Genomic DNA, 24895 nt, shown 5'->3' with positions numbered 1-24895 from the left:
AAAGAATAATCCCTCTCTGCCTGCGCTTGTGTCAGGAAAGGGTTATTTCATGGCCCTGTTGCTCCATGCTGTAAGAATAAATAATCATGTGACCCAGGGGCTCCGGGGAGTCTTGTGTTCCCCTGCACCAGGCCTGACATGCAACATGGAAATATTCAGTCTAGGATTGCAGCAGGCTGCTCCCGGAGGAGCCTTTTATATTTCATGCAGGAGAGTGCTGGAGAATGGCGATAAGTCTCCAGCTGATGTATAATGCATGGCCGGGAATGGATTAGATGTCACAGACAGTTGTCGGTCCAGCTTACAGAGCAGCCAGGGGTGACATGATCTACCTTAGGGGACCTCCCTGAGCTCCCCTCAAAGCTCCCCTTCCTCCCAAACAAAGGGGACAAAGCAGAACATGGGCAGGACACGCAGTGACATCTGGGGATGAGATAAGATTAGGAAAGAACCAAGAGGAGGAGGAGGAGGAGGCTGTGTACAGTACGACTGTAGGTGCAAAGTGCAGCATAGGATTTATTCATTCTACTTCTCTCTGCAGCCCTGATACTTTTTATAAAGTTTATCTGCCTTTATTTTGTCTTCATTGGCTCCCCCCCCCCACCCCTTCATCAACATGTTAATCACTTTTTAAAAAAAAATAACCTTTCTATTTTCATTACAAACTTTATTTTAGAACCAATTATTTCAGCACTGGATCTCTGTGCTTCTCTATACAATGCAGGCAGATCATGGCTGGTGGGAGGGACCGGCAAGGTGCTGTACATCACTTCCTGAAAACATCCCAGTATCTTGTCTCATGCTCCCCCTGGTGCAAACCGTGGGCTGGTTGAAGGAGTGGGCATTCCTAGGCAGGCTGTATTAGCATGCAAACCACACTAGGTAATGCCCACATGTGATGCTGCACCTTCATTACTTAAGGAACTGAAATCCAATAATTGAAGGAGGTGGGCCAGGGACAGTCAGGCTGGGGAGTAAAGCCCTAAATCAGGGGTGGGGAACCTTTTTCCTGCCGGGGGCCATTTGGGTATTTTTCGGTGGCCGTTCAAAATTATCAGCTTAAAAATGTGCCTGTTATATTTGGTCAAAAATTGAATTAACTCACCACTAATGTGATGGCTGCAACTGTTTCTCGTTGGTGAGGTGTGTGATGTTAGCTGGTATTGATGATGTTGCTACTCGCAACTGGTTTTCAAGGTTTGCCCCCCTTAATGCAGAGTGATGAGTGCCCCATCAATGCAGAGTGATTAGTGCCCCTATAAATGCAGAGTGATGACTGCCTCCATCAATGCAGAGTGATGAGTGCCCCAATCAATGCAGAGTTATTAGTGCCCCAATCAATGCAGAGTGATTAGTGCCCCAATCAATGCAGAGTGATTAGTGTCCCCCCCCTTAATGTAGAGTGATTAGTGCCCCCATCAATGCAGAGTGATTAGTGCCCCCATCAATGCAGAGTGATTATTGCCCCCATCAATGCAGAGTAATTAGTGCCCCCATCAATGCAGAGTCATTAGTGCCCCAATCAATGCAGAGTGATTAGTGCTCCAATCAATGCAGAGTGATTAGTGCCCCCCTTAATGCAGAGTGATTAGTGCCCCCCATCAATGCAGAGTGATTAGTGCCCCCATCAATGCAGAATGATTAGTGCCCCAATCAATGCAGAGTGATTAGTGCCCCAATCAATGCAGAGTAATTAGTGCCCCCTTAATGCAGAGTGATTAGTGCCCCAATCAATGCAGAGTGATTAGTGCCCCCATCAATGCAGAGTGATTAGTGCCCCCCATTAATGCAGAGTAATTAGTGTCCCCATCAATGCAGATTGATTAGTGCCCCCATCAATGCAGAATGATTAGTGCCCCCATCAATGCAGAGTGATTAGTGGCCCCCTTAATGCAGAGGGATTAGTGCCCCCATCAATGCAGAGTGATTAGCGACCCCCATCAATGCAGAGTGATTAGTGCCCCCCATCAATGAAGAGTGATTATTGCCCCAATCAAGGCAGAGTGATTAGTGCCCCCATCAATGCAGAGTGATTAGTGCCCCCATCAATGAAGAGTGATTAGTGCCCCCCATCAATGCAGAGTGATTAGTGCCCCCCATCAATCCAGAGTGATTAGTGCTCCCCTTAATGCAGAGGGATTAGTGCCCCCAATAATGCAGAGTGATTAGCGCTCCCCATTAATGCAGAGTGATTAGCGCCCTCATCAATGCAGAGTGATTAGTGCCCCAATCAATGCAGAATGATTGGTGCCCCCCATCAATGCAGAGTGATTAGTGCCCGAATTAATGCAGAATGATTAGTGCCCCCATCAATGCAGAGTGATTAGTGCCCCAATCAATGCAGAATGATTAGTGCTCCTCATCAATGCAGAGTGATTGGTGCCCCCCATCAATGCAGAGTAATTAGTGCCCCAATCAATGCAGAATGATTATTGCCCCCATCAATGCAGAGTGATTAGTGCCCCCATCAATGCAGAATGATTAGTGCCCCAATCAATGCAGAATGATTAGTGCCCCCCATCAATGCAGAGTGATTAGTGCCCCCCAAAAATGCAGAGTGATTAGTGCCCTCCATCAATGCAGAGTAATTAGTGCCCCCCATCAATGCAGAGTAATTAGTGCCCCAATCAATGCAGAATGATTAGTGCCCCCCATCAGTGCAGAGTGATTAGTGCCCCAATCAATGCAGAATAATTAGTGCCCCCATCAATGCAGAATGATTAGTGCCCCCCCATCAATGCAGAGTGATTAGTGCCCCCCTTAATGCAGAGTGATTAGTGCCCCAATCAATGCAGAGTGATTAGTGCCCCAATCAATGCAGAGTGATTAGTGCCCCCATCAATGCAGAATGATTAGTGTCCCAATCAATGCAGAATGATTAGTGACCCCCATCAATGCAGAGCGCATGGGAATTAGAGCGCCTTCTGATTACACACAGAGCAGGGTTCCTTTACTTACCCAGCGCGGGCGCTCTCATACGAAGTCACGCCTCCTGGACTGACTCCTATGATTGACGTCACCAATGTGCTGTCTATCATAGGTAGGACGCGTGACTTTGTATGACAGCGGCCGCGCCGGGTAAGCAGAGGAACCCGCTCTGTGTGTAATCAGGAGGCGCTACCCCTCCCCTTCCCCTCCGGAGGCAGCCCAATGGCAGGGCCGGATCAGATGGCTTTGGGGGCCGCATACGGCCCACGGGCCATAGGTTCCCCACCCCTGCCCTAGATGATACTGGGTGTCCTCCAGCCAGGAGATGAGGTGGGATTAAAGCTGAACTCCGCCTTCCCCTTAGTTTTGCCCAATTGTACCGACAATGCTCCTGGACTGAAATTGCGTACTCTGATTTCACTGCACACTGTGAGCTTCTCACAATGTGCATCAGAAGCTGCAGCAAGTCAGAGACAGCCTGATTTCCTGGCTGGAGGAGGCCAAATATTATCTGAGTGCTCTTGAGAAGAGTACTAGGACAGGGTGATGGGATGTTTTCAGGAATCTATGTACAGCACCCTTCCGGCTCCTCACACCAGCCATGATCTGCTTGAATTGCATAGAGAAGCACACAGAGACCTAATGATGACATCACTGGGTCTACAATAATGCATGCAATGAAAATGGAAATGTTTTACTTATATTTTTATTTTTAAAAAAATCTCAACTTCTTTAAATGGGACTGAGGATGTGTCAGTTGGTGCTAGGACCATCATGGGGCAAAGGTTTAGATATCATGGGTGCTTATTTTTGGACATCCTTAGAAATTATTTTATCAAAATCATGGGACATTATTATTATTACTTCAATAAAGGGCTTTATGTAGATGAGCATTTTACTTTCATTGTGAATAACCAATAGTACTATGTTCTCCTTACCAAATATAGGTAAAGCAGATACAGTGGGTACGGAAAGTATTCAGACCCCCTTAAATTTTTCACTCTTTGTTATATTGCAGCCATTTGCTAAAATCATTTAGGTTCATTCTTCTTCCTCATGAATGTACACATAGCACCCCATACTGACAGAAAAACACAGAATTGTTGACATTGTTGCAGATTTATTAAAAAAGAAAAACTGAAATATCACATGGTCCTAAGTATTCAGACTCTTTGCTGTGACACTCATATATTTAACTCAGGTGCTTTCCATTTCTTCTGATCATCCTTGAGATGGTTCTACACCTTCATTTGAGTCCATCTGTGTTTGATTATACTGATTGGACTTGATTAGGAAAGCCACACACCTGTCTATATAAGACCTTCCAGATCACAATGCATGTCAGAGCAAATGAGAATCATGAGGTCAAAGGAACTGCCTGAAGAGCTCAGAGACAGAATCGTGGCAAGGCACAGATCTGGCCAAGGTTACAAAAAGATTTCTGCTGCACTTAAGGTTCCTAAGAGCACAGTGGCCTCTATATTTCTCAAATGGAAGACGTTTGGGATGACCAGAACCCTTCCTAGAGCTGGCCGTCCGGCCAAACTGAGCTATCGGGGGAGAAGAGCCTTGGTGAGAGAGGTAAAGAAGAACCCAAAGATCACTGTGGCTGAGCTCCAGAGATGCAGTCAGGAGATGGGAGAAAGTTGTAGAAAGTCAACCATCACTGCAGCCCTCCACCAGTCGGGGCTTTATGGCAGAGTGGCCCGACGGAAGCCTCTCCTCAGTGTAAGACACATGAAAGCCCGCATGGAGTTTGCTAAAAAAACACCTGAAGGACTCCAAGATGGTGAGAAATAAGATTCTCTGGTCTGATGAGACCAAAATAGAACTTTTTGGCCTTAATTCTAAGCGGTATGTGTGGAGAAAACCAGGCACTGCTCATCACCTGTCCAATACAGTCCCAACAGTGAAGCATGGTGGTGGCAGCATCATGCTGTGGGGGTGTTTTTCAGCTGCAGGGACAGGACGACTGGTTGCAATCGAGGGAAAGATGAATGCGGCCAAGTACAGGGATATCCTGGACAAAAACCTTCTCCAGAGTGATTTGGACCTCAGACTGGGCCGAAGGTTTACTTTCCAACAAGACAATGACCCTAAGCACACAGCTAAAATAACGAAGGAGTGGCTTCACAACAACTCAGTGACTGTTCTTGAATGGCCCAGCCAGAGCCCTGACTTAAACCCAATTGAGCATCTCTGGAGAGACCTAAAAATGGCTGTCCACCAACGTTTACCATCCAACCTGACAGATCTGGAGAGGATCTGCAAGGAGGAATGGCAGAGGATCCCCAAATCCAGGTGTGAATGACTTGTTGCATCTTTCCCAAAAAAACTCCTGGCTGTATTAGATCAAAAGGGGGCTTCTACTAAATACTGAGCAAAGGGTATGGATACTTAGGACCATGTGATATTTCAGTTTTTCTTTTTTAATAAATCTGCAACAATGTCAACAATTCTGTGTTTTTCTGTCAGTATGGGGTGCTATGTGTACATTCATGAGGAAGAAGAATGAACCTAAATGATTTTAGCAAATGGCTGCAATATAACAAAGAGTGAAAAATTTAAGGGGGTCTGAATACTTTCCGTACCCACTGTACATTATATTGCCAAAAGTATTGGGACGCCTGCCTGCACACACTCATGAACTTTAATGGCATCCCAGTCTTAGCCCGTAGGGTTCAATATTGAGTTGGACCACCCTTTGCAGCTATAACAGCTTCAACTCTTCTGGGAAGGCTGTCCACAAGGTTTAGGAGTGTGTCTATGGGGATGTTTGATCATTCTTCCAGAAACGCATTTGTGAGGTCAGGCACTGATGTTGGGTGAGAAGGCTTGGCTCACAGTATCTGCTCTAATTCATCCTTACGGTGTTCTGTCGGCTTGAGGTCAGGACTCTGTGAAGGCCAGTCAAGTTCCTCCACCCTAAACTCGCTCATCCATGTCTTTATGGACCTTGCTTTGTGCACTGGTCCAAATCATTTGGTGGAGGGGGATTCTGATGTGGGGTTGTTTTTCAGGGGTTGGGCTTGGCCCCTTAGTTCCAGTGAAGGAAACTCTTAAGACATCAGCATACCAAGACATTTTGGACAATTTCATGCTCCCAACTTTGTGGGAACAGTTTGGGGATGGCCCTTTCCTATTCCTATGGAACTTGACTGGCCTGTACAGAGTCCTGACCTCAACCCGATAGAATACCTTTAGGATGAATTAGAGTGGAGACTGCTTTGATGTTTTTCTTCCTAAGAAAAGGCTTCCTTCTTGCCACTCTACCCCATAGCTCAGACATATGACAGATTTAATGTTTCTGTAGGCCTCTTAACAGCCTCCCTGACCAGTTTTATTCTCGCATTTTCATACATTTGGGAGGGATGTCCAGTTCTTGGTAAGGTCACTGTTGTGCCATATTTTCTCTACTTGATGACTGTCTTCACTGTGTTCCATGGTATATCTAAGGCCTTGGAAATTTGTTTGTACCCTTCTCCTATCTGATACCTTTTAACAGTGAGATCCCTCTGATGCTTTGGAAGCTCTCTGCAGACCATGGCTTTTGCTGTAGGATGCAACTAAGAAAATGTCAGGAAAGACCTACTAGAACAGCTGAACTTTATTTGAGGGTAATCAGAGGCACTTAAAATGATGGCAGGTGTGTACTGACTCCTATTTAACATTAGTTTGAATGTGATTGCTTAACCACTTCAATACAGTACCCTTTCACCCCCTTCCAATTTTCAGCTTTCAGCGCTGTAACAGTTTGAATGACAATTGCGCGGTCATGCTACATGTACCCATATGAAATTTTTATCATTTTTTTTATACACAAATAGAGCTTTTTTTTGTGGTATTTAATCATCGCTGGTTTTTTTTTTTATTTCTTACAAAAAAAAAAGAAAAAACAGAAAATTTTGAAAAAAAATAAGTTTTTCTTATTTTTTGTGAGTAAATTTTGAAAATAAGTAATTTTTCTCCTACACTGATGTGCGCTGATGAGGCGACACTGATGGGCACTGATAGGCTGCACTGATGGGCACTGATGAGGTGGCACTTATGGGCACTGATGAGGAGGTACTAATATGCTGCGCTGATAGGCGGCACTAATGGGCACTGATAGGTGGCACTGCTGGGGACTGAAAGGTGGCACTGATGGGCACTGAGAGGTGGCACTGATGGGCACCGATAGGTGGCACTGACGGACGGCACTGACGGGCAGCACAGATGGGAAGGCACTGATAGGCACTGACTGGCAGCACTCTGGGCACTGATTGTGGGTACTGTGGGAACTGATGGTGGGCACTGTGGGCACTGATGGGCATTGGTTGGGGGGACTTATGGGCAAGTTTTTTTACTTCACAGTAATCAGGGCACTGATGATCATTGCCCTGATTACCTGTCCTATGCTCCCCTTTGAGGGGGAGCCGCTGATCGGCTCTCCTTGCCACACACTGACCATCTGACAGTGTGAGGCGAGGAGAGCTGATAAACGGCACTTCCTCATTTACATGTGACCGGCTGTGATTGGACACAGCCGATCACATAGGTAAAGAGCCATGTCATTGGCTCTTTACCAAGATCGAGGTCGCGCTTTGTCCTAGCAACACGGCGCTCCTACGATCGCCGCACTGCGTGCCTCTGCGGGTGCGCGAGAGAGGCAGTTCTGGTGCGCTGTCATATGACGGCATCCCAGAAAGAATGCCGAACCGCTCCGCTGTCATTTGACAGTGGGCAGGCAGCAAGTGGTTAATTCTGAACACAGTTACATCCCCAGTTATAAGAGGGTTTGCACACTTATGCAACCACATTATTTTAGTTTATTTTTATTTCCCCCTAAAAGATTTTAATTTATTTTTCAACTGAGTTGTACAGTTTATAGGTCACATTAAAGGTGGAAAAAGTTCTGAAATGATTTATCTTTGTCTCCTTTTTTTACATCATGGAAACCTGACATTTTAGCAGGAGTGTGTAGACTTTTAATATCCACTGTATATCCGAAACATTGATCAATCCTGAAGTACTGACAGCCTCATTTTCTTTTATTGAGGCTGGAAAATGCCAGGACTGTACAAATACCCCCCAAATGACCCTGTTTTGGAAAGTTGACGGTCCAAGATATTTAGTAAGAAGCATGGCGAGTTTTTTGAAGTTGAAATTTTTTTTGTCACAATATTTTAGAAAATGAAGAAATTAAAAAACAATTTCCACAATTAATTTTTTTATACATTCTGTCACCAGTGCAGTACAACATCATCATATAATTGGTGTGTTGGTGATCAGGGACACTGACTGGTGGCAGTGTGTAAAAAAGGAAAAAAGTTTCATTTTAATTTAATTAACATTTCTAAAATACTTTTGTTTTCTCTTTTATTACTTTTTGTTATATTTTTTTTCCAATACACAATAGTAACACTGCACTACTCTGGGGAAGTAATCAGGATTTTTTTTTACAAATTATGGTTGCTTATACCAGTGAATTTCATTGGTATATGCAACCATTTTTACTGAATGAAACTGATTCATTCAGTGTATTTTGTTGTGATTAGCTGTGATTGGCCACAGCTAACCACATGGTACATATGGGCTGTGATGGGCCCTGATTGGCCCTGTCTGTACCATGTGATCACTATGACCAGTCAGAGCTAACAACACAATTGTATACAATGGATGGTATGAGAGGAAGTCATCTATTGTGTACAGTTGTCATATGATCTGCTGTGATTGATGACAGCGATCACAGGGTACCGGCAGCCAGCCCATACAATGATCCAGGAGGATGTCATATGACGTCTATGTAAGGAAGGAATGAATGTTCCACCCAGCTGTCAATTGATAATGGGCAGGGCCAGGAATGGTTAGTTCATTTTCAATAATTAAAGCAAACTCACCCATTAATCACTCCATCCTTTATTTTGCTGAGAAATCACTTTGAGAACCCCCCCCCCCTAACATTTCTAGCCACACCTATCTTGAGTAAGGGCAGGTGATTCATGTAGCATTTTCCTCCTGGAAGCCATCTGCCCTTAGCTCAGGGATGCAGGCGGGAGGGCTTGCTTAATGGACTAAGCCCCTCCTTTCTTCCTGAAGACTGCTGGAATGTATGACATCATTTGCTTAGGCTGGAAACCAGGAAGTAAAGGAAGAAATGTAAAAAAAAAGTTTAAAACAAGTAAAGTATTATAGACTTTCCTTCCTATTTACTAGCATAAGAATGTTATGGCATTTTGCTGCAACAGTTTTTCTTCAATGAAAGAGACCCCTGACGTTGCGCCTGTATCTGACGTTGCCCTTGTATCTACCAAAGATAATTTAAGGCAGATCAAGCTCCAAAAGCTTCTTTTCTGGCCACAGCAGCCAGAGGAAATGAATAGCTGAAACTGGAAGTGATGAAATCTTCATCACAGCCAGGTACTTTCTAACTAGGGGAGATCAGCAAAAAGACATTCGCTAGTCTCCCTTTCCTCTACATCCCATGCCAGTCTCTGGCTTTTGCAGTTGGCACAGAAAAACATGGCAAGGAAGGGGGTCATGCATGGGGGTGCCTGTTCTTGGGTTTGTGGAAGTGACTGGGAGGCTGTTCTCCTTTCTGAGACACCAGAGGACTTTTAGACTCCAGATGTTTCCCTTTCACTACACCGAAGCTAATAAACCAGAGATTGTGCTTTATTGACTTCTTCACCAGCCACAGCAGCCGGATATTGTTCAGAACGGGGGGGTTCTCACTACTTCCCCCCTTCCCTTTTGTGAAGCATCTCCTGAGGAAGCCCTGATATTCATAACGTGTAAAGGTGGAGTCTGCTGACGTCATCAGTCATCACGCTTGCCTGAACACTTCCTCTGCGATCTCTGCAGAGTGCAGTGGCTTTTTGACATACAGGCTGGTTGAGTTTTTCATTGATCTTTTACGTCAGTAGATGCTGTCACTGGATTATAATCTGCAGGTAGTCATTATTAATACGTACAATATATGGCAGTGTAATAATATATTAAAGTGGTAGAAAATTTGAAAAGAAAAAAGTCCTTCTCCCTGCAAGTTAAGAGCATAATGATGTGACGTCACCGGCTGCAGAACAGTGCACATTTAGGAGATAGATATTCATTGTATCTGCAGGTATGCTTTATTATAAGCTTACTGGTGGATTTAAGTTACTAAGTGGTGTTTACTAACGCTTTAAATGTTATAGTGGTGAGTAGGGATGATCGAAAGGTTCGGGTCGACCATCGGTTCGACCCGAACATTGGCTGTTCGAGGTTCGGCCGAATTTAGAACTTTTTGCCCAAAAAGTTCGGAATTCGGCAACCAGAACCGACCAAAATGCAATGGGACAGGAAATGGGCTTTAAAAGCCCGTGATTGGACCAGAACCATTAGGCTTCAAAAGTGTCATTTAGCATTTATTAGTGTGAGGAAAGGGATATCTAGTGTAGTTAGAGTGCTCCTTTACACTTTAGTTAGATGCAAAAATTTAGTTTCTGTAGGGAAAGTGTTAAGTGCCAGGGTGACCGTAATGTAGTGTAGGGTGAACTGACACTGACTGCTATGGCAGGGTGACCAAACCCTTCCATGTCAGGGTGACCGCTATAGAGAAAAGCTAGTTTCTCTGAAGTCACTTTCGCTGCAGGGATATGGCTTCTCACCCGTCAGCTTGCTTTTTGGCTGCAGGCGTCTATAGGGATTTTTTGAGCACATGTTTGGAGTCAGGCATGACATCTGAACATGTGTATAGGGGGTATATATACACACCCATGTATGTATATATACACCTGCACATATATAGGTGTGAAAGGAGCAGAAAACACTACTTGCGCTAATAAAATAATTAACACCAATATGGTTACGCTCCTATCACACCTATATATGTCTAAGTGTAAAATACATATAAGTGTGTGTGTATATATACCACTATACACAAGTTCAGATGTTTTGCCTGCCTCCAAAGAACCCAAAAAATGCCCAAAAAAACGCTAGTGCCAAAAAAAAAAAAAAATGCCCAGGTGTGTTGTTGCAGGCATTTTTGGGGGGTTTTTGGAGGCAGGCAAAACATCTGAACTTATGTATAGTGGTATATATACACACATACTTATATGCATTTTACACTTAGACATATATAGGTGTTATAGGAGCGGAGCCTTATTAGTGTAAATGATTTAATTAGCGCAAGCATATATTTCTGCTACTATCACACCTATATATGTCTAGGTGTATATATACATATAAGTATGTGTGTATATATACCGTATACAGAAGTTCAGATGTTTTGCCTGCCTCCAAAGAACCCCAAAAAATGCTCAAAAAAACGCTAGCGCCAAAAAAAAAACGCCCAGGTGTGTTGTTGCAGGCATTTTTTTGGGGTTTTTGGAGGCAGGCAAAACATCTGAACTTGTGTATAGTGGTATATATACACACATACTTATATGTATATATACACTGTGACAGGAAGTCAGGTAAATCTGGGAATGTAGTCACAGGAAGGAGATACATTTTCCACCTGATTGAGAAGTCCATTAATTAATTTAGGGTGTTGGCTACAGAGCTAGCCAGCAGGAAGTTGAAAGGCCTTCACCTGTTCAGAATGAGGGAGTTAAGGCTCTATAATTTGTTCAGAGAAATTCCTGTTTTTTGCTGCCTCCAGAAGCTGCATCCTGAAGCCATGTGGGCTGGGAGCAGGAGGACAGTCAGCGTGTGCCTCCCGACAGGATGTGTGGGCCTGGGAGAAGACCCCCCGGAGTGATGTGTGCCCGGGACGGTAACCAAGGGTGAATACGTCTCAAAGGTGAGAAGACGAAGTGTTTCTGTGTGAAAGAAACAAAAGGACTGTGTTGCCCTGTGAAACTATTATAAAAGGACTATTGAGTGTCCACTGTAGGACAAGGAAGTCTGCCCGACGGTAGGTTGGAGACAGACACTTAGGCAGGTTCCAGTTGTGAGAAGGTAGCCGCCCACAGAGGCAAGGATTTATTTTCTGTTTTATTTTATTTTGGATGTTTTGCTGCATACAGCCTGGTGAAGAAAACACCATTTAATAAACCACACTGTTTGTTTGCAAGCACTTGTCGGCTACCTCTCTGGGAAAAAACACCCCCCAAGGGGTCATCCACACCCGCCACCGAGCTAATCCCTCACATATGGTGGAGGTATGCAGTGGGCATAAGCAGAGATCCCTGCAAGGAAGTGCAAATGTTTGATGAACTTTATCTGGTGCATGAGATTGCACAATCTATGTGTGCAGGAGAGAAGATCCTGACAGAAAAAAAAAAAAAAAAAAGTGTTTTAAAGAGACAGCGGTCTCAAAATTATTTGATGAACTTTGTTGTGTCTGGTGCAAGTGACTGCACAAACTGTGTGCGCAGGAAAAGAGATCCTGCAAGAGAGAGAAAAACTACATGTGTTGAAGAGACAGTGGTCTGAAAATTTTTTGCTGGACTGTGAAAAATTTGTTTGTGGAGTTATTGAAGATGGGGCGTTCAAAACGCCTGAAGAATGCAAAGATAGATGAAATGAGAGACCGGATTCTATGGATGGAGGGGATGTTGCCGTCTGAACCAGCCCCATCCATGCCTAAAGAGAGTCTACTAAAGAGGAAGGTTGTTGTCCCTAGCAACACTGATGAAACTGCTATGGAGACGCAGTGTGCTCAGATGAAAAGTAAACTCAAAATGGAGGAGATGTTGAAACATCTGATTATATCAAATGCAGCTCAACAGCAAGCAAATGCAGCTCAACAGCAGGCAAATGCGGATTTTCAGCAGAGCTTTGCAGCTCAACAAAAGGCTCATCAAGAGAGCATGGCAGGCTGGAAACAGAGACGCCAGCAGCCAATGGAGGCCATCGGTTTGGAGGAAACCGTGTATGTGTGCAGGGCTGAGTTGGATGCCTTGCAACGGAAAATGGAAGAAAAGGAACAAGCCCTGGAATTGCTTAAAATGGAGCATAGAAACTTGCAGGAAACAAATGAACTACTCAAGTCTCATGTGTCACAGTGGGAAGAATCCACTGCTCTTCTTTTGGTCGAGTTGCAAAAACGCAGAGAGACTATAATGGAGAAAGATACCATCCTCATGGAAAAGGAAAGTGAAATTCAGACTTTGCAGAAGCAAAGTATGGCTGATATGTTGGAGTTGCGTAATCAGCTGGAAAAAAGTCTTCAGTCTTTGGGAGCTACAAAAATAGACCTGCAGGAGTCGCAGGAACAGAATGTCGCTCTGAAAACGACATTGTCTCTCAGCGACAACGAGAAAAGTGAAAGAGAGGCTAAATTACTGAGTACTGTGTATGAGCTCACTACTTTGAGCAATGTGGTAGATGAATGGCGTGCGGACTGTGAAAGTTGGAAAGGGGAAGCCCAACGTGTCCAGCAGCAGTTAAAGGAGAAAGAAGCCTGTGTGGCAGAATTACATTCTTATTCCCAGATGCTAGCCAATGAGGTGAAGGCTCTTATGCAGGGAAAAGAAGATTGTGAACATAAGAGGGAAAAAGTAGAGGCACAGCTTCTGGAATCGCAAGTCAAGGTGTCAGAAGGTGACCGATTGTGTGCTAAGCTGTCAGAGAAGGCAAACCGACTGCAGGTTGAGTTGGACAATGTTACAAATCAGCTTTCTCAAGCAGACAGCAAATCTAGAGAAATTGCGGAAGATTTTTCTATCTTGGAATCGCAGCTGCAAGACACGCAGGAACTCTTACAGGAAGAGAGGTGTCAAAGGCTGAGTTTTAGCACAAAGCTCAAACAAATGGAAGATGAGAAAAATGGCTTCCTGGAACAATTAAAAGAGGAGGCGGAAGCAAAGAAAAACCTATCAGAGCAAGTCGCAACATTGCAAGCTCAGATAGCGGATATGAAAAAACGCATGGAAGAAAGCGTTGGTTCATTACAGTGTGTTGAAGATGTGAAAAAGAAGTTTGATCAGATGCTTGGTGAAGAGAAGACTGTGTCTGCAAAATATGCAGAAGAACGCGCACGTGCAGAAACGGAGGTGCGTGATAACGAGAGCAAAGCCCTGTTCTTGGCTCGCTCTTTGGAGGAAGCTCTAGAGTGTAAGGCTGAACTAGAAAGTGTTGACAAACAGCTGCGTACAGAAATGGAAGAATTGGTCAGCTCCAAGGATGATGTTGTGAAAAGAGTTCAGGAGCTAGAAAAGTCTAAGCGAGCCTTAGAACAGCAAGTAGAAGAGATGAAGATTCCGTTGCAGGAACTGGAAGAGGAATTCCAGGCAACAGAGGATCTGTCCCAAAGAGGGGATAGTGTGCCTGATGCAGTTTTTAAAAGGATCAGTGTTTTGGGGTCTGTCCTGAGTGAGCCTCAGAAATGTGATGACATGTGGCTTGAATCACCCCTTTGGAATAAACCGTTCCTTCAAAAACTTCAAGCATTGGAAAATGTATCATTAGAACTTCAGCAAACAAAGGAGCTGAGTAAGAAATGTGATGATTTCTCAGTTCAGGCTGAAAACCTAGTGGGGAAAACTAAGGCTGTTGGTGAAAACGTGAAGCAAATGAATAAGTGCCTTTCAGGGAGTGTTTCCAAAATGGAACTGGTGAAAGACGGGTGGCAGAAGTTTGATCGTGATCTTGAGATGCATTCCATGTGGAATTCAGATAGAGAAAAAGAACTAGGTGACCTTGAGCGGTCAAATAGTTCAGCAGAAAGTGCATTGAAGAAACCTGTAAAAGAATGTGTTGCAGTTCCATGCTTCTTCACTGATGCAGAGAGGAGGTCTATAATGGATACCACCCAGATCGCTGGGTTCAACTGTGTTGTTGCCTTTGACCCCTATGTTGGTGGAAGGAAAGTTGATGATGTTCTGGTTGGCTTCTTCTGTGAAGAGTTTGGCAAGAAATATAAACTCAATATCAAATCAAATAGTAGGCCTTTACTGCGACTCGCTCAGGAGGGCGAAAAGTTTAAGAAGTTGATGAGTGCAAATGCTTCAGATCTGCCTATGAATATGAAATGTTTGGTGAATGATATTGATATCTCTGGGAAAAGGAACAGGGGTCACTTTGAAGAAATGTGTGACAGCCTGTTGTCTCAATTGGAAAATCCTCTGCACAGCATCTTAGAGCAAGCAAAGCTCAAGAAGGAAGATCATTCCCTTTTACAACAAAAAGTCAATGATTGTGTACAGATGTATGGAGAGGCAACTCAAGTCACAGAGGGATGTCAAGAGTCCCTACTTGGAACAAAGCTTAGTGAAGCAAAGGTTCTCAAAGTTTTGTGGAAAACATTTATGGATTGCAGAGAGAGGCGTCTTAAGAATGTTGAAGACATTAAGACTAGCCCAATTGAGTTGCCTATGGATCACGGTCCTCCATGGTGGATTGGACAGACGGTTATGAGGGACAAGCTGTCTGACATTTATGAGAAAGCTGTCAATGAAGATGACAGAAACGAGAAGGAGCAAAATTATGCCAAAAATGCAGTTGAAGAATGTGTATATGAGATGAGAGACAAACTGTGTGGCATTTATGAGAAATCTGTCAGTGAAGATGACAGAAACAGTTTCATCCGGAAGCTTGAGGATAATAGGAGGCTTATCAGTGAGTCAGCAGTGCCTGACACATGCGTGCCTGGAAATATGTGTCCCAACCCTAGGGTTGAAACAAGAGGGGGGGGTATGTGACAGGAAGTCAGGTAAATCTGGGAATGTAGTCACAGGAAGGAGATACATTTTCCACCTGATTGAGAAGTCCATTAATTAATTTAGGGTGTTGGCTACAGAGCTAGCCAGCAGGAAGTTGAAAGGCCTTCACCTGTTCAGAATGAGGGAGTTAAGGCTCTATAATTTGTTCAGAGAAATTCCTGTTTTTTGCTGCCTCCAGAAGCTGCATCCTGAAGCCATGTGGGCTGGGAGCAGGAGGACAGTCAGCGTGTGCCTCCCGACAGGATGTGTGGGCCTGGGAGAAGACCCCCCGGAGTGATGTGTGCCCGGGACGGTAACCAAGGGTGAATACGTCTCAAAGGTGAGAAGACGAAGTGTTTCTGTGTGAAAGAAACAAAAGGACTGTGTTGCCCTGTGAAACTATTATAAAAGGACTATTGAGTGTCCACTGTAGGACAAGGAAGTCTGCCCGACGGTAGGTTGGAGACAGACACTTAGGCAGGTTCCAGTTGTGAGAAGGTAGCCGCCCACAGAGGCAAGGATTTATTTTCTGTTTTATTTTATTTTGGATGTTTTGCTGCATACAGCCTGGTGAAGAAAACACCATTTAATAAACCACACTGTTTGTTTGCAAGCACTTGTCGGCTACCTCTCTGGGAAAAAACACCCCCCAAGGGGTCATCCACACCCGCCACCGAGCTAATCCCTCACAACACCTAGACATATATAGGTGTGATAGTAGCAGAAATATATGCTTGCGCTAATGAAATCATTTACACTAATATGACTCCGCTCCTATAACACCTATATATGTCTAAGTGTAAAATACATATAAGTATGTGTGTATATATACCACTATACACAAGTTCAGATGTTTTGCCTGCCTCCAAAAACCCCAAAAAAATGCCTGCAACAACACACCTGGGCATTTTTTGTTTGGCGCTAGCTTTTTTTTGGGCATTTTTTTGGGTTCTTTTGAGGCAGGCAAAACATCTGAACTTGTGTATAGTGGTATATATACACACACTTATATGTATTTTACACTTAGACATATATAGGTGTTATAGGAGCAGGGCCATATTAGTGTAAATGATTTAATTAGCGCAAGCATATATTTCTGCTACTATCACACCTATATATGTCTAGGTGTATATATACATATAAGTATGTGTGTATATATACCCATATACACAAGTTCAGATGTTTTGCCTGCCTGAAAAGACCCCAAAAAATGCCCAAAAAAAACGCCTGCTACTAAACCGGCAAGGTGTGAAAAGAGACAAGCCACTAACCTGTTCTATAAGTGACAAAATACAAACAATCTTTTTTTTTTTATGGTTCTGGACATGCTACAGAGCTGAAACTTCGCAGGTACACCTTTTAGACCCATCAGATACTAAATCCAAAGAATTTTTTTTTTTTTTATTTTTTTTTATTTTTTTACTTTTTTCAATAATTGGCTCTCTATCAAAAATGACAATTTTTAAGAACTTTTTTTGTGTGATTAATAGTCCCTGGGGTATGACCCAGAACCCTGGGTACTTTTTAGGGGCATTTATTGGGTTTTAGGGCTTCAAAATGGTGTTTTTTGATTACCGAAGTTCGGGTCCCATTGATTTCAATGGGGTTCTGAAATCCGGGCCGAACTTTCGGGAAGTTCGGATGTTCTGGCCGAACCGAACTTTTGAAAAGTTCGATCATCCCTAGCGGTGAGCACTATGGTTTGTGGTCTCACAATTTTGCTTGATCCCTGGGGGGGTGAGATATGTTAACTATTTTTCTGCCATTGTGTTTTATATACTTCTGAATACTGCTGCAGAAGATTGTTAACCCTTTTAAATCTAAAGTGCTCCTGCTGGACATCCTATAGTCTTGAGGTGTAATTCTGAGGTGAGCATTTTCTCTTGCACAAGGTGGAAGAGGAGACAGCTTGAGGTGGCAATGGATTTGGTGTGAAAAAGATCACTTGGTGGACTTTCTAATTGGAATCATTTTTTCACTGTGGGTGTACATAGTTTAATTTGCACGTCTTGGACATTCATTCGATTTTATAGAATATTTGTTTTTCAGTAATATATGTTGTATATATTGATGTTGTTTTTTTTTTTTGTTGTTGTTGACATACATCTTAAAGGCACCTTTCCCATGTTGTTACACAGGATATATTGATTTATATCTTTTTTTATATTGTTCATATACACAGTTCTTACTATATCAGCACATTTGTATCAGATTTTTATGAACTAGTAGGTATGAAACACTTGTTAAGTGCTGGCTGGATTTTAATACACAGTTCTAAAGTTGGGGCTATGCACACCGTTTTTTTTCGAGTTTATACGAGAATAAGGCAGCCCATAGATGATTCAGCTTTTTCATTTATCCAGCAGGTGGAACAAAAAAACTGACCCGATTCCACCATCCACACATTCAAGGTGGAAGCGATTCGAGAGCTGTTCTCTATACTGAGACATCAGAGGTCTTTCAGGGTGAATGGGGGAATCATTTCCACTAAGCTATTGTTTTCTAACAGCGGGGAGACTCAGAACACACTGCTCAGTACTGCCAGCTATAGCCAGAACTTCAGCCTTTCCCCTCCCCCCCTATTTTTTTCCCTTTCTTACCGGATACTGTGTTCTGAACAGTAAGGATACTCACCTAGCCAGCAGATCCAGCGTTGTCCTGCAGAGATCCTCCTCTCTGCAGCCACTACACAGTTCCAGCGCTGCCATGTTGCATTCTGACATCTGCCAGCTCTCCCGGGTGCCGGTGGCACTAGGCCTACCCCTCTCCTCCTTCACTGAATGAAACTAGTATAGTGGGCCCCAGGTGCCTCCTGGGATATGCATGTCATGCATCCCCGGAGGCACCAACGTCAAGCAAATGTCAGAGGGGGGGTGGGCCGAGACCTTTTTTAGAAAAAAAGAAGTAGAAAAAAAAAAACAGACCTTTGACGGAACCGTCCAGCACCTAGCTTGGGTGCTTCTGTTAACATATATACTGTAGCTTCCTCCAAACTAGACATAGGAACCAGATATTATAGCTGACCATCCGAGAGTAGCCGACAATAGATTAGATGCAAACTGGCACTCTTTATTGAAAACTCACACAGAATTTATATATCACACAATTAGATGAGGGTTTGATCATATTAAATGGAAGTGCAAAGAGGTTGATACGGCGCTACCTGTGAGTGACCAAGTGTCAAATCAACTAATATAGTAACTCCAAGTGATAAATTTCAAACTTAATAAAATAGCAAAATAAAATGAGTGCACAAAGATATTATCCCACTTGGAAAGGAACTTAATCCAACTGTGTGCAGTGACCAAGTGCAAAGTGCTTATGTGCAAATAAATAAACAAGAGTTAGAAAAACGGGTGATAATTTATTCCAAATATATATACAGTGCGAGTCTAATAAAACATCAGTGTCTACTGGAAATAAAAGTTGTGTTAAATATGGGAATTCTTGTAAAGTGCAAATAATGAAAAGTGTTAAGAATTTCCCAATCCGTGAATGAGAAAAGTTGCATACACCTGTGTGGCCAATAGGTGTCGCCACTTATATACAACCTGTTGTTGCAGATGCAGTGGAGCAGATTACATAAGGTTCCAGGGGTTCCTCCCATCAACCGAGCAGGCACAAGCTGGCTAGTTTCACAGAGAAAAGAGAGGGAGCCCCATGATGCAATATACAATTGTAGAGAGCAAAGGCAAGTGTAGAAACTCACGGTGTAGGCTGTTCTCGATCAGTATAGGCACGCCGGGAAGCTTCCGCGTTCCACGGCCCGATGTTCAAGAACCGGAAGTGACATTTGACGCAATGGACTCCACCCTACGCGTTTCGTCAGAGGACGTCTGCTGGAGCGCCGTCACCATAGCGTACTCCCGGTCAATAAATAGCCTGCCCGTATCATAGCAACCAAACGGCTTCCGGCCGCCATCTTGGTGCTCGCTAATGCTGCCGATCAGAGGACATGTTGCTCCTCTCTGCAATGCCAGCTGCATGCATATATAAAAGGGCGGCTGTATATCATCATTTCGGAGCAGCCTCACCGAAGAATTGTATGTAAAAAACTTTATTATTTAAATTTATAAAAGATAAAAAGTGTTAATCATTATTACCCTAACAATACAAACTGTAAATAGGGATAAAATTAACATAGCTAAGGAACAGCCAACATATACAGAATGCTAATCCACATCTAGCAGCTAATAGCTGACAGAGATTTAATTAACATGAACAAATTAACAACTAGTCACTCGGACAGTCTGGTGTCCGCAACATTGAATACAAAGTACATTACACATTATTATAAGCATCCCACATTGGTTCCATAACAAGGCAAAGTGGACACAATGAGAGAAAGACACATAACACCTTAAATATATCAGTAGACCCCCGGCATCAGGTTGATTGAGTGTATTATATTAACATCTGCTCTGAATCTCACAGTCTGAAGCAGTCATTGTTGATTTGAGGCATAGAGTCCCCAAATATGTATATGGATTCTCCAGTTCCCAGAGTCTGTGTGTTTTTGGGAGACATGGACTTAAATCAGAAGCAAGACCTCTCCAAGGGTCCCCCAGGTGCACATCTCCCAAACAGTAGTGTTCCCTTTAAAACCAGGGCCCATAATCAGTAGGCAGGAGGCCACCCTGCAGTGCTCTCCAAAAGCCCCTTTCCTGGTTGGGTCTGCGACAAGATCAATTTCTGTGCTGCGGATGGGGTGGGGGGATGGAGAAGAGGAGAGGAGAGTGATTTGGAAGGCTGAAGATCGGCTTTAACGCAGCCCTTTAATTTAAGAAGTCTTATTAATGCACTGAAAAAGGTGATATTAATATATTTAGCAGAGCAACATTGTGCTGCACTATGACGCACAGCTGTTGGCAAGGTGCACCGGGGGGCCATTCAGAATGAACAGAATTGCACAAACGCCAGTATTGTATTGTTTTGAAGATCGGCTTTAACGCAGCCCTTTAATTTAAGAAGTCTTATTAATGCACTGAAAAAGGTGATATTAATATGTTTAGTAGCATAACATTGTGCTGCACTGCGACGCACAGCTGTCGGCAAGGGGCACTGGGGGGCCATTCAGAATGAACAGAATTGCACAAACGCCAGTATTGCATTGTATTGAAGATCAGCTTTAACGCAGCCCTTTAATTTCAGAAGTCTTATTAATGCACTGAAAAAGGTGATATTAATATATTTAGCAGCGTAACATTGTGCTGCACTGCGACGCACAGCTGTCAGCAAGGTGCACTGGGGGGCCATTCAGAATAAACAGAATTGCACAAACGCCAGCATTGTATGTTGTCGCGTGTTGCACGCTTTACTACAAGGCAATAGAGTAAATGAGCTGTTTATGAGCATATTTTGTGATAACAATAGAAGACGGTATAGAGCTGAATTGAGCAATGAGGTCCCCTATGACAGAAATAGGGCAATTGGGTAGAAAGCAGCTGAGTAAGAGAATTTATTTTGTATTTAAAGAGAAGGAGGCGTTTCCTTCCGCTACACCGTGGCTCGCTGCTCCCAGAACCTTTTCCCAGGCTGCATATTGACTACACTTTCAAACCTGTGCCAGCCAAATTGGCAGACATATCTGATTTATTCCCATGATGCTCTGAGAAATCTGAGGGTATAATTGCAGGCTTTTAGACAAGCCATTAAACTGCAGGAAATATTGAACCCCCGGCATCCCAGGAGAGGACTGCACTCGGTGGAAGTATCTCATTACAGAATAAAGTCTAACTCTAGACAAAACCTACTCCCTGTCACAGTGTCAGGCTGTCAGGATGTGACAGGCTTTCTGGAAGGAGAGGAAATCTTCTCAATGGGATGACAGACAGCAGTAAAAGCCTGACAGAGTTTCTGATCCTCCTCTATTCTAAGCAGAACAATGATAATTTGTTGTAATCTCCCAGTGCAGAAAATCACTCCGATGAACGCTGATTACTAATGTAGACAAAACAGATTTTAAGCAGAACTCAGGAATAAATAAATACTATCTAACTACAAGAGTCCTGTGTATTCTTCCTTGTATATTGGAGTGCTTTGTGTATTTCTTACAGATCTGTACAGTCAGTAATCCAATATGAAATTTCCCTCTGTGCAGGAGCTTCCTGTGATACAGACCGGTGACTGGTCTTGTCTCCGCCCCTTCCTGTAGTTTTCTGCAGGCAGACTGTAGTGGGTGGAGCCTGTTGGCCCCCTCCCACTGCTCTGCTCTCTGCACAGACTAAGTACAGCTCAGTGATGATGTTCTCACTGCTTTCATAGGGTAATATTTATGCTTCAAAAGGCAATTGGTGCACACAAAGCAGATTTAGGCTTTAAACTGCGGAGACTTGGGTCATATTTACTATATGTAGTTAAAAAAAAAAAAAAAATCTATGATGCTGTAAGCTCATGATATCACACACCTGCCATCCACTATACATTAGCACACAGACTAGAAGAGGGAGGGGCAGTCATGGAAGCCAATCAGATTCTGCTGCAATGCTGACTAGGAGCATGCTGATAGGAGGGGAGAGCAGAGGGATGCCTCATCAGTGTGCTGCTGCTCCTTCATTGATCTCTGACCAAACTGGGAGGCCTATCTGGTTCCTGCAGTATCAGCAAATAAACTCAAAGACCTGGCTGTACTGTCTAGTAGCAGTAGCTGGATCACAAGACAATTACACGTATGACAGAGGAACCAGGGAAGGCAAAAGATAAGCAGATAAAACTTCAGCTTTTACATCCATTCGGAATTCGATCAGAGCTAATTAAAATTGTGTCAGAGTCATTTAGAGTGTCAAATATAAAACATACAGCTCCATACTTTCTGTGTTTTCTGGAACTTTTTTTGAACTTTTGTAGCATAAAAATGTTGCCATTTTTTTAACTGCTTCCGGACTGCCTGCCACGCATTTACTGCGGCAGGCTGGCCCTTCTGCGCGTACCGACGTAGCCCTACATCGGTGACGCGCTTGGTGCTGGGGGGGGCGAGCGTGCGCCACCGGCAAATGCTCCCGCCCCCCACTAGGTAGCGGGGAAGCCGATGCACGGTGGCTGACGGCTGCGTTTGCCGCTGGACACCCGCGATTGCTCCCCTCTGAGAGAGAAGGACGGTCGGCTGTTGTAAACATAGCTGACCGTTCTTCTCCCTGGAATGATCACAGAGCTCATGTGATCCTTCTATATAGGAACACAGGTCACTATGGTCATTTCACAAGCCCCTCCCGCCACAGTTAGTAAACACACCCCTAGGTTCACATTTAACCCTTCGATATCCCCTTGGTTAACCCCTTCCCTGCCAGTGTCATTATTACAGTAACAGTGCATATTTTTATATTTTGATCTGTCCGCCGCAATGTAAAATAAATAAGTAAATAAATAAAAATTACATAAATCTGTCCCCTAGTTTGTAGACACGATAACGTTTGCACAAACCAATCAAAATATGGTTATTGCGATTTTCTTTACCAAAAATATGTAGCAGAATACAAATTGGCCTAAAATGATGAAAATTTTTGATTTTTAATTTTTTTGGGGGGGGAATGTTATATAGCAGAATGTGAAAAATATATATATTTTTTTGTTTTCAGAATCGTCGCTCTTTTTTTGTTTACATCACAAATAATAAAAATCGCACATGTGATCAGATACCACCAAAAGAAAGCTCAATTTCTAGGGAAAAAATTACATCAAATTTATTGCGGTACAGCGTCGCACGACCGCGCAATTTTCCGTTAAAGTAACGCAGTGCTGGATCGCAAAAAATGGTCTGGTCATTAAGGTCATTTTTTTTTTTTATTTAAAAAATATGTTTTTAAATGCTGGCAGCTTTGTAAAGGAGATTGAGTCCTATTGCTCATCATGCAGTCTGCATGTCACACTTGTCCCCTCTCCTTGCTTGCTCTATAGAGTCCGCTCTATGCACACACCAGTAAACACGCACACACACCAGCAGGGAGAGAGAGAGAGAGAGAGACAGAGGCTCCATCACACAACAAGAAGTTAGCATCAGAGAGAGGAGCACACAGCTCTCATCCATCCTTACAGAGGACCACTGGAGTCCTACTGAACAGAAGAGCACCGGGAAGGCACTGGGATTGTGTGGAGGACTCTCACCCAAACTTGGGATTTAAAAGGAACCGGGAGAGAGAAGAGAGAAATCCCGTAGGATCGGTGCCGGGGTGACCGAGGCATTAAAGTAAGTGAGACGCGCTTGTCATTAACTTCTTCAGCACCAGAGACAGGGCTCCATCAGCAAACACATCCATCATTCTCATCATTACTGGTACTCATATTAGTATTGTTCTTACTCTACTACAGTAAAGGGTTGTACTATGTTAGTGGTGAATAATCAGCCTTTCTCAGCCTTCTTAACATGGAGGAACCCTTGAAATAACTTTCAGGTCTAAGGGAACCCCTGCTAATAATTACTATATCTACTACTTATGTTATATTAGTGTGAACACTGTGCTCATAAAAATAAATATTAGAACAATTTAAAAAAATAAGGAATGTGATGTACTTGTGTATTTGACACACAGGGCTGTGCTATACAAAATAATGATTTACAGTACAAATAATAGCATGAAACAAATAATAAACAAGTGGTGGTCACTGGAGAAATGCTCACTTACTATGATGGTCAGTGAAGACGTCCTTTAAATTAGTGATCAATATAGTGCCACATTACATTGGTGGTCAAAGGAGAAGGGCCCTGCTATGCTGGTAGTCAGTGGTATGAATGTGCTTTACATTAGTGGTCAGTGGGAGGAACACTCTTTACATTGGTGGTCAGTGGGAAGAACACTTATTACATTGGTGGTCAGTGGGAAGAACATTTATTACATTGGTGTTCAATGGGAAGTACACTCTTTACATTGGTGGTCAGTGGGAAGAACACTCTTTACATTGGTGTTCAGTGGGAGGAACACTCTTTACATTGGTGGTCAGTGGGAAGAACACTTATTACATTGGTGGTCAGTGGGAAGAGTGTCCCTTGCATTGGTAGTCAATGAGAAGAATGCTTCTTACATTGGTGGTCAGTGGCAAGAATGTCTCTTACATTAGTTGTCAGTGGGAAGAACACTCTTTGCATTGGTGGTCAGTGGGAAAAACACTCTTGGTGGTTAGTGGGAGGAACGCTCTTTACATTTGTGGTCAGTGGGAGGAACACTCTTTATATTTGTGGTCAGTGGCAGGAACACTCTTTACATTTGTGGTCAGTGGGAAGAACACCCTATATACATTGGTGGTCAGTGGGAAGAACACTCATTACATTGGTGGTCAGTGGGAAGAGTGTTCCTTGCATTGGTAGTCAATGAGAAGAACGCTTCTTACATTGGTGGTCAGTGGAAGGAATGTTTCTCCCAAGGTGG

The 24895-nt window shown here is 43.4% G+C and overlaps 1 protein-coding gene across 1 annotated transcript in view; it reads left to right on the top strand.

Annotated features, from left to right (window-relative positions):
- The first annotated feature begins 23479 nt into the window (after window positions 1-23479).
- PTN (pleiotrophin) overlaps window positions 23480-24895 on the top strand; it is a 138062-nt gene continuing 136646 nt past the window's right edge. Inside the window, exon 1 of the mRNA XM_082253391.1 lies at window positions 23480-23718. The gene's annotated coding sequence lies outside the window, so the exon portion shown is untranslated. The remainder of the gene's footprint in view (window positions 23719-24895) is intronic.

This window comes from Pelophylax lessonae, assembly GCF_965119305.1.
Source record: "Pelophylax lessonae genome assembly, chromosome: 4".
Taxonomy (NCBI): Eukaryota; Metazoa; Chordata; class Amphibia; order Anura; family Ranidae; genus Pelophylax; species Pelophylax lessonae.
Note: the sequence above shows the minus strand (reverse complement) of the source record. Positions and strands in the feature narration are given on the sequence as shown.